At 38.5% G+C, this 13,600-nt stretch overlaps 1 protein-coding gene across 1 annotated transcript in view; it reads right to left on the minus strand.

The window, feature by feature from the left end:
- The window catches only part of ASXL3 (ASXL transcriptional regulator 3), an 83,942-nt gene that overhangs the window by 37,302 nt on the left and 33,040 nt on the right, over positions 1-13,600 (minus strand). The gene's annotated exons all lie outside the window — the stretch shown is intronic.

Here is a 13,600-nt window from a genome sequence, read left to right on the forward strand (position 1 = left end):
TGAGAGTCAAATTGTGACGTCTCGATCACTTTGTCTCACCTTTCCATGACAATATTACACTAGGGTTGCGCCTCTTTTTGTGTTTGTTCCCCTTTGGTGTTTCCGACACTCATTAACCTCGAGTGTTGGAGCCCTCTCCAGGTTCTCTTCATTGCAAAAGAATTTTGGCTGGGGTTACACTTATAAAATATACCATTCCAACTTACATACAAATTCAACTTATGTACAAACCTACAGAACATATCTTGTAAGTAACCCGGGGACTGACTGTACTGACCAACTATATTATATCATTATTTTTTATATACAAATCATTTGGATTAAATAACCACTTTAGAAAGCACCTACAATTAATATAGTTGACACTGCTCCATAAAAAAAACACATAAAACAATAACATAATATCATAAAAACATTGTACAAAGACATAAAAAAAAATACTCTGCATCATAATGATAATATTAAAAATATATGATTATAATCAATTACAGGGTGAATGTAGCTGAGCTGGATATGCCCTGCTTTGTTCAGAAACATAAGAATGGTCCACAGACAACAATCTTTAAAATGTGTCTACCAGGGTGATCAAAAGAGGTCAGAGTCTTAGTACACAAGGGTAAGCTATGGCTAGCCAGCAACCTCAATAGGCTATTTATATTATTACATAGTGGCTTTTTAGATGACTTAATATAATGAAAAGCCAGAGCAGCGCCCCAAATATTTATTGAATTTAGGGGGAAAAAAAAGTAATTAAAAAAATCAAAAAACAATACATAACCTACAATGGAGTCTTTGTCTAAATGGATGTTGGAATTATAAAACTAAAGAGCAGAAAAGCGAAGCTGCATGAGATTGAATAAAAAAATAATGATACAGAAGAAGGGAAAACAAAGTATAATGATAAATATTTCCAACTGCTCTCATATATACATCAGGCACATGATGTAAATGCATTTAATAAGAATCATAAATGGAAAAATTGACTAGATTCATATCCAGAGTAAACATTGAATAATTCACTGGTACGACATGTACTGTACTCATTAGTAAAAGACAGACAGGGTTAATGAGGCAGGGAAGAAAAGCTTGGTGAGCGGAGAGCCATCCATGCGCAATGGGAGGGACATTTGAGATGTATGAATTTCTACAATACTGAAGACATCATTTCACCCTTTTTTTTTTTTACAGCGTTAACCTCTCATTTTGTTGCTACATTTTCCAAAATGTCAATTTAATGTCCTGATAAAAAAAAAAAACCCTCAGCGTCTAAGTTAACCTTTGAAATTTCACACAATACAGATCAAAGTAAAAAAAACCACAGCAAAGCAACAGGAACTCCACCACTCTGCCATCCGAATAAAGGCTCAAACTAGCTCGGCAAATTCGTCTACGCTAAATAAATAATAGTAACACAGTACTACATCCTTTGATATTAAATCAATGTAAAAAAAAATGTAGCGCAGATAGTCGGCATTCATTCCATAGAGCCATGTAATAAAGCCCCGGCTTCCATCATAATTCTGTTATTGTTTATACTGCCACAGCGCCGGTTTATTGCACATTTATATAAACCCTAAACCAATTACACTCAGAGCGGGATGGAAAATTACAGAGGAATCCTTTACAAGGAATTTATCACTACTCATCAAAGCAATAGTCTGTTAAAAGCAAAAGTCCATTAGAAAGCGCAGTGATTAAATGTTACAATAAAGAACACAAACACAGAATGCACAACGATACAGTCAAGGTAAGTCCACACATAATGACTGATGAGCATGGACGGAGGCTGCTCACAGGGCTGGGAGGAAGAAACAGAAGAGGGATTAAAGAAAAAAATCTAATTATAATTTTTTTTTTAACCTCTTGCTTTAAATAGACGAAAAATATACTCAATAAGAAAAATTAAAGAAAAACACACAACAACCCCCAGGCCCCCTCTGCCCCCCCTCCCCCCGTGTGACCATAAGTCAAAGTGGAGAGCTGCTTACAAGCTGCTGTACCAACTCTGGGAAATAAATGTGTTTTCAGCTCATCTCACCTGATGCCCTGATGGTCAAACCCGATGGAATTTATGTAAATATATTTCTAAGACTTCACAATTCCTTTCTTTTACCACTTGAACTGCTCCAGTGACCATGTGGTGTATCTAGCCGCCTGTACATTTTGTAAATTGCTGAACAAATTACCGGTGCCACCAAACAAGGGCCTACCTTATCTTCAGGCTTATCTGGTCTTTCCAAACACTTCCGAGAATGTGTTTCTCATTGTTTGTCATCCTCATTGAATGTGTGCTCTGCCCCCTTTAGAGGAGGGAATTGGACCAGACTATTGCGCTCGCGGGAAGACTTTTGGATATTAACCCTCCAAACTAGGTTTCCATTTGGTTTAAGCTACAAGACTGATCTCATGTATCTCTATTAGTAGCTTTTGCTCTTTACATTTTGTTATATATTGTTGTCTATTTACTCCACCGGAAGCCCTTTTGTTGTTGAATCACGTGATCATCGTACTTATGCTTAAATACTTATACGTACTTATGCTTCATGTCCTCCTCATTAGGCTACGACTGAGAACCCGTTTGGTTCCAAACGCGTCAGTTTCTCTTCTTACTATGGACGTCCTTTAATGCTTTTATATTATTCATATTTTTTCTAATAAAGTGGACTTTTAAATAATTATCTGCATGCCATTGGAAGCTGGAGAAACTTTTTCTCCTGCTGCCTGTACCAACTCTGGCAGACTTTAGCTGTTCATGGGGTTCGGGAAGGTATTTTTCCCTACTTTGGGCCAATTGCCATCAGCCTTGCAGGGTTTTTGCCTTCTCATGGTTCAACTCCAGTCTTATTTACTATGATACTATGTATTGCAGAATAGTTACATGATCAATTACAGTGACTGTACCATGCAATAAAATTAGATGGCTCTCACATCAAATCATTATAAGGGGTGACCGCAAGTCAGCCCCCATCCATGGGACAGGGGATCTAGATGATAGGACCCTTATGGAACACTAGAACAGTCGTCAATTATCCACCCCCCCCCCCTTAAATAAAAAAAAAAGAGCAGCAGGTTGGACATGTTTGTCGCCACTCCATTCACTGAAGGAGATAGAAAAGTACAGTGCTCAGCGCCAGAGAGAGGAAAGGAGCAGCAGAGAGACCTCTTGCAAGATGCCTCTTTTCTTGTAATCTGTGGGAGTCTCATCACTGAGGCCTCCACCAATCAGCAAGTTAGCTCTTGCTGATCCACCCTGTGGATGCTTGTTGTCCCCAAGAACCCCTATAAATATAATTAAATAAGAAAAAATAAATAAATGTCCAATTTGTCCAAGGAAACGTGCCACCAGGTCTGGGGAACCCTAAGCAAGCAGCATTCAATAGGAATTGAGAACTTTTAAAATTAAAAGTTCAAAGCCCTCAAAGGTTCAATGGATTGTACCACGATTACGCAGTTGGGTATTTATTTTGATTGGGGCCGTAATAAAAATAAATAAACCTTAATACTTACTAGCGATAAGTCTGAAGCGGGCAACTGACCAATCTCTGGTGCTTCCCGCGCCTGTGTGTTGCTTCAATGAAGTTGGCATGGTAAAATCTGTGGAGCACCTTGGCTTCACCACCAAGTGCTGTAGGTACTGTACATGCGCAGTGAAGCCAGGGAGTATTACATTGGCTTCACTGAAGGCAGAGGCAAGTATAGAGAGTCTTTTAGCTTTTTTTGCCCTACTATAGTAGGCCAATAGGTGGGCAATTTGGGACACTAAATCTCCTTGCCCCGACATGTTCCCGTTAAAGTGTAACTGTAAGATATACAAAACTTTTTCCTAGCTCTGCACCAAGCCAAAATAAGCAATTCTCTAATTTACACTTATTAGTGATCTTCAGCCGTCAGCTAACAGGCTGGAAGCAAGCAGTGCCTTATCCATGTGATTCCGTAGTTAGACGGAGGAGAGCTGTGGGGGTCACTAGCACATGCACTCTTCAGAACAGTAAAAGCTCCATGCAGCTACAGGACCTGTCATGATGTCATAAGCATACGACTAATATGTATGTAGCAAGGCTGTTTGAGTTTGAAAACTTGGATATAGTAGAAATGTGTTTGTATGTATGAATAAAGGAAAAGCTCTCCACCAGTTCTAATGACTGGCATCAGATCTCGCACAAACAGCACAGTATGTATACAGTGCAGCCTCTATGAGAAGATCCCTTTGTACAGGAATGTGGTGTTCTGCAGATAGGGGGCAGCTCCCATATAGTATAATTGCAAAAAATAAATAAGTGATTAAATTAAACAACAAACAAAACAGTCTTTTAGAGAGCTAGTCCTCGCAGAGAGGTGGTCTTATGGAGGGGTTTCACTGTGAATATATATTATATACATATAGACACACACACATACAGGGATGCTGTCACGTGTTCATCTTTTTATTCCTATGTAGGTGTTTTATAGTGTAGGTGGACATGTTTTAGGGTGTGTTCACATGTTGCAGTAACACATGCGTTTTCAAATGCATCAGAACAGCTGAGTAGAGATTTGCCTGATTACATAATGCAATGTTAACTGCTAAGAGACACATGCATTAACATAGGTGTTAACACTATGTAGACATTATGTTACCATGTGTTAACACCTGTGTTTTTACAAAATGTATGCGTTAAAGCAAAGTTAACAGCTATGAAATAAGGCAAATCTCCTCTTCTCTGCTATTCTGATGCATTAGAAATCACATGCCTTAACACACCCTTAGTGTATCTTTCTTTGTGATGTAGTAGATTACTGTATGTTTCAGAGCTCCAGCTCTATGTCTCTCCTGCTTTGCTCTGCATTAGATCTCTGTACAAGCAGTAACACTGATTCTGTATCCTGATTGGCCGAGCTGTTTGTTCATGTGGATGCCCTGAATGCTATTGGCCTCACTGCACTTAGCTGATGTCACACCCAGGAAGTCCCGCCCACTTCAGAAAAAGCAGAGAGGGTTTTACAAATAGCTTCATATATCTATTAACCCCATTTCTCCGGATAGGAAGAAGGCAGAAGCATGATGTAGGCATCATTGGAATTGTTGTCAGAGGCTCTTTCCAACTGTGCCAAAACTATTTTTTGTCAGTAACTTTACAGTAACTCTTTAAGCCTACTAGCAAGACTTCTGCACCACAATTCTCCTCCATAAGACAGACAGATACTTGTCCATGTGACAAGACATAACACTCAGTTTCACCCTTTAGAATTGAGAAAGTCTAAGCAACTCCTGGACCTGAGGAATCTGTCACAGGAGTAACGGAAAGGCACAAAAGTAAGGGAAGCAAAGAGGTTTCTGCTCATATGTGGTAATCTTCAACTAGCAGATCACATGCCCCACATGGAAATTTATTTTTTCTTTGCAACAACCATCAACCCCCTTCCCAAACAAAAGTCTCACAACAGGTCAGACGGTACATGTATGTGGATAAACAGTGTATCTGTCTCCCACCAAGAGGGAAAATGTGACCAATAACACTAACTTTTATATAGTTATAATTGCAATAAAATGTTATGTTTTTCAAAAGAAAAACAACAAACTACTAAAAATACATTATGAACACAAGGTAAATGTATGGAATCAGAAAATATGTTTAATCAAAAAAGGGTTAATATAGATTGTTGAGGAAAAAAAGTAAAACGCAACATAAATAATAAAAAAAAAATTGTGATCTGAAAAGAAAAAAGATATATTACGAGTTACCCGTTGTGACTAGATGTTTCATGTAGCGGCAGATGTAATATAAAAGACACAGAAGGTGAAATTAGGCAGGTGTCAGACTTGGCGGATGTGCGATACACAAAGAACGGCTGCAGTAAATAAGGCTGGATGGAGGCCAAAGCTGGGACAGATGAATGTATAGTAAATATAAAAAGATATCCAAACTCTTCTACATGGGCCGATGATTGGATGAATTGGACTTACTAAATGTTTTATGGTGCCAGGTCACTCACATACAAGCAGACGATTATCATGGAAATACTTCTTGTTTGGGTTCATGGATATAAAAAATGCAAATGCAGAGCAAACTGGAGGCAGCATGTTATAGAGCAAGGGGAGCTGAGCAGGCAATATTTATATAGACAAAAATGCAAAGTAACCATGTGCTATACCAAAATTCATAATCTTTATTCAATATAAATACAACATACAACATATATGTAACACACCAAACCAAGGACAAATAAAAACACTTAAAAAGGAGCAAAACGTCCTCTATACAAAACCCAAGGGAGGGTAGGGCCCATGATAAGGCCCATCAGAGAAACAACCCCTCCCTGTCCAGCCCCAAAACCCTCAGCCTGTCAAGTAACAAGATGCGTTAGACAAAATGAATATATCTATAGCGTAATGACAATACACATAGTGGTAGTCAGTATAATTACCAAGCAGGCCAGACAAGAGGGTGAGCCGCGCCATGTAACCTCAGATGCGGCTACTCCACGCCCCAGTAGCCACATAACAAAATTTGCATAAAAGTCTGATAAAAGTTACTAAAAAAGTCCGGGGACGTGAGGATTAGCCCTTAAAAGGGCTATCCTCACGTCCCATTGATCCACCTACCACCCGATCTACCTTTGTAATGATGTGTAACTGCCATTACTGCACATTACCTCACTGAGATGTCTACGGGACGCACTGCAACCGACCAATTACAGACAAACATTGTGGTGATCACATGTCCTGCCCAGGCAGGTGCAGGACATGTGATGTGGACATGTGACCAGCGGCCATCTTCTGTCCTGTGTCTGGTCCATGTGAAGAAAATCAACAGATTGATTAAAGGGCCAGTAGCATTTTAATTCTTCAATACAGTGTGTGTCTACAGCATTTGAAGGACCAATTTGTATACGAATTATGCTTATTCCTGGGATACACCTTTAAATATACTCAGGATTACAAAATAACACAATCTCTAATTCATTGTTATTAACAAAAATACAACATTTCACAGATCTAATTCCGACCAGTCCCCATCATTCCTGTGTATAGCATTTCGGTTACCCGCGATCCTACCGTAAATCTTCTGATTATGGTCAAGCATGGCAGATTCAGTAGCAGTGTGCAGAGACTTACTCTACAAGCTACAGGCAAGACAAGATCTTTATATCAGAGAAGGAGTTATAGCCAAACTCACAGAGTGTGTTATACCTGAGATATAGTATAGCTAACAGTGTGTGTGTGTGATAGGCGAGTTAGCAGAGGGTCATTGTGTGCTATATCCATCTCATGGATCTCATCATCCCTTATCTATCTCTCTCTCTTTTTCTATGAGGCAGATACTAGTGAATGTTCAGAAGCTATATAAAACCCTAGACCCTGACAATCTTAGTGAGTTATAGGAGCTAAAACATCAATAAAACTGAGTAATATTATAAAGTAAGGGGTTCAAATGATCTTCATTGTATACACATCACTAGGGGGTTTAAGAAATTTAAGAACTCTCTTTCAAAAACATTTGCACCATTTTCTTCTGGAGTCTGTTTTTACAGATTTTACAGTTTGCTCAAAATGACACCTATCCTTTACTCTTTGGATCAGTAAGATTTAAAGATACGGCCTTTATTCTATGAGCCAGAAGTTTGAATCCCTGGCACCTAGAATTTCAGGGTTTTTTTCATCTTAAAGAGGAGAATCTCCTCTTTCATATGAATCGAAGATGCTAGTGAATTGGAGATATTTACGTTTAATCCCTTAATGCTAAGGTCCTTTTTTAGTTTTGGCTTTTTCACATTTCACCCCCCACGTTCAAAGATCTATAACTTTTTTATTTTTCCATGTAATGAGCTGGGTGAGGGCTTGTTTGAAATTCAATTTGTTACAAATAAAAGTGTCGGTACTTAATATTCCATGCCATATACTGGAGAGCTGGGAAAAAAATTCCAAATGGAGTGAAATTGGTGAAAAAACGCATTTGTGCCGTTTTCTTGTGATGTGTGCCCCAAAGAACATGTCTACTTTATTCTCTGGGTCGGTACAATCACTGGGATACCAAATTTTTATAGGTTTTATAATGTTTTCATACATATACAAAATTTAAAACCTCCTGTACAAAAAAGAAAAAAATATTTACTATTTCATACTTGTACAGAGCTGTGTGTGGTGTCATTTTTTGTGTGACTTTTGATGAGGTTTTCAATGCTTGTATTTTTCGAACTGTACAACCTTTTGATCACTTTTTATTGAAATTTTAAAAAATTTTCAAAATGGCAAAAAAGTGCCATTTTTTACTTTGGCCATTTTCGGAAGCGGCGAGACCTAATGTGTTTAAGATTTTTACTGTTTATTTATACATAATTTTTTTAAAAAGTTTTTACATTTTTTTTTTTTTTTAAATATTTCTCAGACCCCCCCCAAGGTACTTTAACCCACAGTATGGCAGTATATGGGGATTTTGCTCGTAATTCATTTAATTAGGTTTAAACGACAGCCTCGGGTCTACATGGCAACCGATGGTCGTCCCCGATGACATCACGGGGAGCGGCAATCTTGACTCTTTTTGAAGAAGCCGGGAGCCTTGCCAGTAGCGATAGATGAGTTAACACTGATCGCGGGTGTTACCCGTGAGTGTTTGCACCAAACACTTACTGGCTATTGAGAGGGCTCAGCCCGTGAGCAACTAAAACACAATCCTAGATTCAATTGAAGGAGGAGATTCTCTGAGATTCTAGGTGTTAGGAATGAAAAGTTATAGGAAGGAAGCTGATGGGTGAACATAGGAGCTTCGCAAAGCTCTTAAATAAAGTAAATATTGACTTTATCTGTAGCAAAATTTTGTAAAGGGACAATATGAACTTATATTCATGTTATTAACCCTCTACTACCAAGAATAATGTGCACACTTGCTCGCCGATTGTCATATAATGGGTGATTTTTTTTTTTTATGTAACTGACGGAAAGGAAGAACATTCAATCCTCTTTGCCTAGTGTGGCTACATAATAACACTGAACTTTTTTTTTTTAACACCTCCATTATCATCCCTCTGTTATTTATACCTATGTTATGTCATTATTGCACATGTTTGGTTTATGGCTATACAGCTTTTACAGCTTGGTACAGGCCGTCAAAGGTTAATACAAATGCAATCACCAGGTCTGTTTAATGGCTATATTGCGCAACTAGCAACTTAAAAATTTCTAGCTGAAAGCAAATTTTGGTTATTTCATGGATTTTATGATGATTTATTGATGTGAACATAAGACCATGAGGTTTCACCTATTACATTTAGTGAATAGAGGTCATGCAGTGAATAGGTGATTTTTTGACAATAACTTGGAAGTAGGATAATGGTTCACCATCTACGAAAGGGCAAAGAGAATAGGGGAAATATTGATGTGTTGTTTAAAAGACAAAAAATCCCTTTATGTAATACACACCAACTATCTTTGACAAAAAGACAACCTAAACCTATTGTACCCCAAAGTGATGGGATGAAATAGTCAAAGAAATATGCACTGAGATAGTAAATTAAAAATATATAATCTTTATTTGTATTTAATATGATGATAAAAATTTAATCCATAGGTGATAGGACACAGAAGGAGTTATCCCATAATGATACAAGCAAAATATCACAGACTGTTATGAACAATTAGCCGAAGCCATGTAGTGTTTATACTCAATGACGATGCTGTATACATCTAAATTACCATAAAGGATAATGTCACAAAGCTTTTCATGATCCAAGTGGACCAACCCATGAGAAATGGTGTGCTGACATCAGTAAAATAGAAGAGTCTTATAAGTGTGCTTCCTTATTAGAAATGCCGCCCTCGACGTGCGTTACGGCTTCAATCGCCAATCGGAACATAAAATAAGAAATCCATCAACAATAGATGTCCTGGCACAACCTTCCATTTAGACTCCACAATGTTTATGGAGCTTTGCTTCAATCCCCCTCTTTTTTTTTTTTTTTCAATTTATCACTGGTACAGTATGTTTACCGTTTTTGGGGGTGGTTTTTGACTATATAATTTTTTATGTGGTTGGTGTTTTGTACATGGAATCATATTTGTGACTTTACTTGTATCGGCAGGGTATAGGGGAGCTTCTGTGAGGCACTGCCTTATACTTTCAGTTGCCCAGATTTGATGCACATTGTATGCTTTAAGTGGTTTTATTATGTGTGTGTTGTGTAATTATCAATAAAGATTTTTGTGTGTATATATATATATATATATTATATATATATATATATATATATATATACATATACACACACACACACACAAACATACATACATACATTTTTTTAATTTCTTTATTTTTTCTTTTGGTCATCTATTTCTTTCTTTTCTTGTGTCATTTGAATATGTTTTGGTGCATGACCACTCTATGATTGCGGTGCCCGCCTCTTTCTTTTCATAGTGCCGTGGTTCCACCCATCACGTGGCCTGGCTACTGCCAATACCTGGTGGCAATCTGCTGAAATCAGTGACAAGATTCAGACCTTCACTTATCTACAGTACACTTATCACAGTACGGAGGACCCCTCCTGCATGTAGGTTGTAAATAGTAATTTCCCAGATCATCGCTTTAATAGAGATAATCAGTTATCATTTCATTAGCTGCAAAAACATTATAAGATATAGAACATTCTATTTCCAAAGTCAATACAGGCCAAAAGAAACCTTAAGGTAGTAAAAATACCTATAACAAGTATAATACAAGCCTCTAAGGGAAAATGAAACCTCCATCCAACGGGACAATGAGACGACAGTGTGTAATAAGCACAAGCCTGCTCTTATGTTTCCAGCATTGTTGGATTATCGGGTTTTGTGCGATTCGGAGCGTCAGAGGTCATATTAAGTAAAAAAACACAGATTTTCTCCCAGTTACAATTTCTCTGCACTGATCTGTTCGAGATGATAAATAATAATATTATTCTGAAGCTTCTGAGCAACATTAAAACGAGAGCTTCAACACAATACCTTTAACTTTTCTAGATGTGTAATAATGAAGCAAACTAATCCTCCAAATCCAAAAGGAAGTCTAAATGTCTGAGTGTACAAAGCTGCAGGCTTGTTTTCTGTGGGACACATAGTATTTCCTAGGGGCAAATAGATACATTTTGGTGTCCTTTTTGGAAACATTGTAGTAACACCTATTAACTCCTTAAAAACCAGGCCCTTTTTCGTTTTTGTCTTATATTTTATATTTATATTTTTTATATTACCCTCACACCTTAAAACATTCATAACGTTTTTATTCTTCCATGTAAGGAGCTGTGTGAGCGCTTGTATTCTGCGCAACAAATTGCACTACATAGTGATGGTATTTAATATTCCATGCCGTGTACAGGGACAAAAATTCCAAATGCTGTGAAATTGGTGATAAAATGTATTTGTGTCATTTTCTTACGGCCTTAGTTTTTACAGCTTTATGCCATATGCAGCCGATCGTTAAGGGATTAAAGGATGCAAAAAATGTTTGTAGAGGTGGTGAAAGTAAAATCCTTAGAAATAGTTACAAAGTAGACTGCCGATACAGACTGGAGTTTCTTACGGATGATGGAGCCAATTTAAGAAGATGGTCTAAACAGAATAGTTTTTTGTTACAAATAACAGTCACTAAAATACATAAAAAGGCGGCTGCTGTGGCCCAAGTTTTCCCAACAACCACAATGAGCCAAGTTATATTCACAATTTTGTACTTTGTTTAGATGTGCTCTGGAAATGATCCAAATGTCATATAAACAAATTTTGGATGAACAATAAAAGTAATATTTCCAAAATAAAGCTCCTGAGCACCTGCAACATCCAGACGACAAAGACGAAAATGGTATGGGGGGAGGACAATGTGGCTGCTCGACAAATCAGATTCATGGAGACTTTCCTAAATTCGGCCCAGGAAGTTGGTACTGATTTAGTGGAGTGGGCATTAAGACCCACAGGTACAGGGGAATCTGCTGCAGAATAAGCGGAAGCCATGGCCAGTTTGATCCAACTGCTACCCCTATTTTTTCCACCAAACAGGATAAAGAGGGTGTCCGATATTCTCCACGGGAAGTTCTCTGCAGATTTTCGATTAGACATCTAAGCAGTGAAACCCTATGTCCCTGTCTGTGGAGGGATTAGCACAGATGGATGGAAGGAACTATTACTTCCTGAGTCCAATAAAACCTGGTAGCAACCTTGGGGAGAAAAGCAGGGTGTCAGTAAGAAAAATCACCCTATTATCCAAGAGTTTTGTGTAGGGGGGTGGGGAGTTACAGGATAGATCTGATTACTCTCCAACCTGGCTAGCTGATGTATCTGGCTATGGAGTACTGGAATGGAGATGCAAGGGGTTAAAGGGCACATTTCATCAATATCAGGAGCAGAACCCATTGGCACAGGGCAGTCAAGGTATTAAATAAAGCCTCTTCGTGGAGCCTCCTAGTATTTAGTACAAGGCCCTGAAGTGAAAGGGTTCAAAAATGTGTGCCTCATAAGTGCACATTGCATTGAGAAATACACTTTATGATCAAGGTCACCATTTAAAAAAAAAATTATTTCAACCACAATACATACAATGGTGTTATAAATACAAGAAAAATAAACACATAGGAGAATACAAATAACAATGGAATAACAAACTTTGTTTCCAAAAAGGCCCTAAAACACAATATATTCAATGTTAATCTACGTCCTCCAAAAGGAATAGACTCCCTTTCACCGTGACAGCGCGACAACAGCTAGTAACAATGACAAGCACATAACGCTTTCACACTATGTAATGTTGAGAGGATTGTTTTTTTAAAAATATCTTTGTCATATTTTACACTGCTCAGTATTTCAGATGACAAAGTCACTATTTCTCGCAACTTGCCGTATATACTTGAGTATAAGCCGATCCAAATATAAGCAAAGGCTCCTAATTTTAACACAAAAAACTAGGAAAACCTGACTCGAGTATAAGCCGAGCGTGGGAAACGCATTGGTCACAGCCTTTCTCCAGTATCTAGCCAGCCAGCCCCCTTCTCCCCAGTATCTAGCCAGCCAGCCCCCTTCTCCCCAGTATCTAGCCAGACAAGCCCCCGGCCCAAGTATCTAGCCAGACAAGCCCCCGGCCCAAGTATCTAGCCAGACAAGCCCCTGGCCCAAGTATCTAGCCAGACAAGCCCCCGGCCCAAGTATCTAGCCAGACAAGCCCCCGGCCCAAGTATCTAGACAGCCAGCCCCCGGCCCAAGTATCTAGACAGCCAGCCCCTGGCCCAAGTATCTAGACAGCCAGCCCCTGTCCCAAGCTCTCAGTATATAGTCTGAGTATATAGTCAAAGTGTGTCAGCGGCAACTGAAGTCAGAGCCTGTGTGCTGTAACTTCGCACAGACCTCCCTCTGCCAGACGGAAGAAAGAAAAAAGACCTGCGGGGGGCATCGTAAAGGTATTGACTTTTTTTTTTTTTTTTTTTTTTTAACTGAAGTTTGGGTTTTTCAGTACATTTTTGTGCTGAAAAAACACAGTTTATACCCCAGTATATACAATACATTGAGTTCAAAATGAAAAAGAGGAATTGTGCAAATTCTACAGCTTTATAGCAGCAGCACGGCAGGGGCACATGTACATTTACTTTAGTTACAATGTAAGGCAACCAGGAT

Source organism: Engystomops pustulosus, chromosome 5 (assembly GCF_040894005.1).
Source record: "Engystomops pustulosus chromosome 5, aEngPut4.maternal, whole genome shotgun sequence".
NCBI lineage: Eukaryota > Metazoa > Chordata > Amphibia > Anura > Leptodactylidae > Engystomops > Engystomops pustulosus.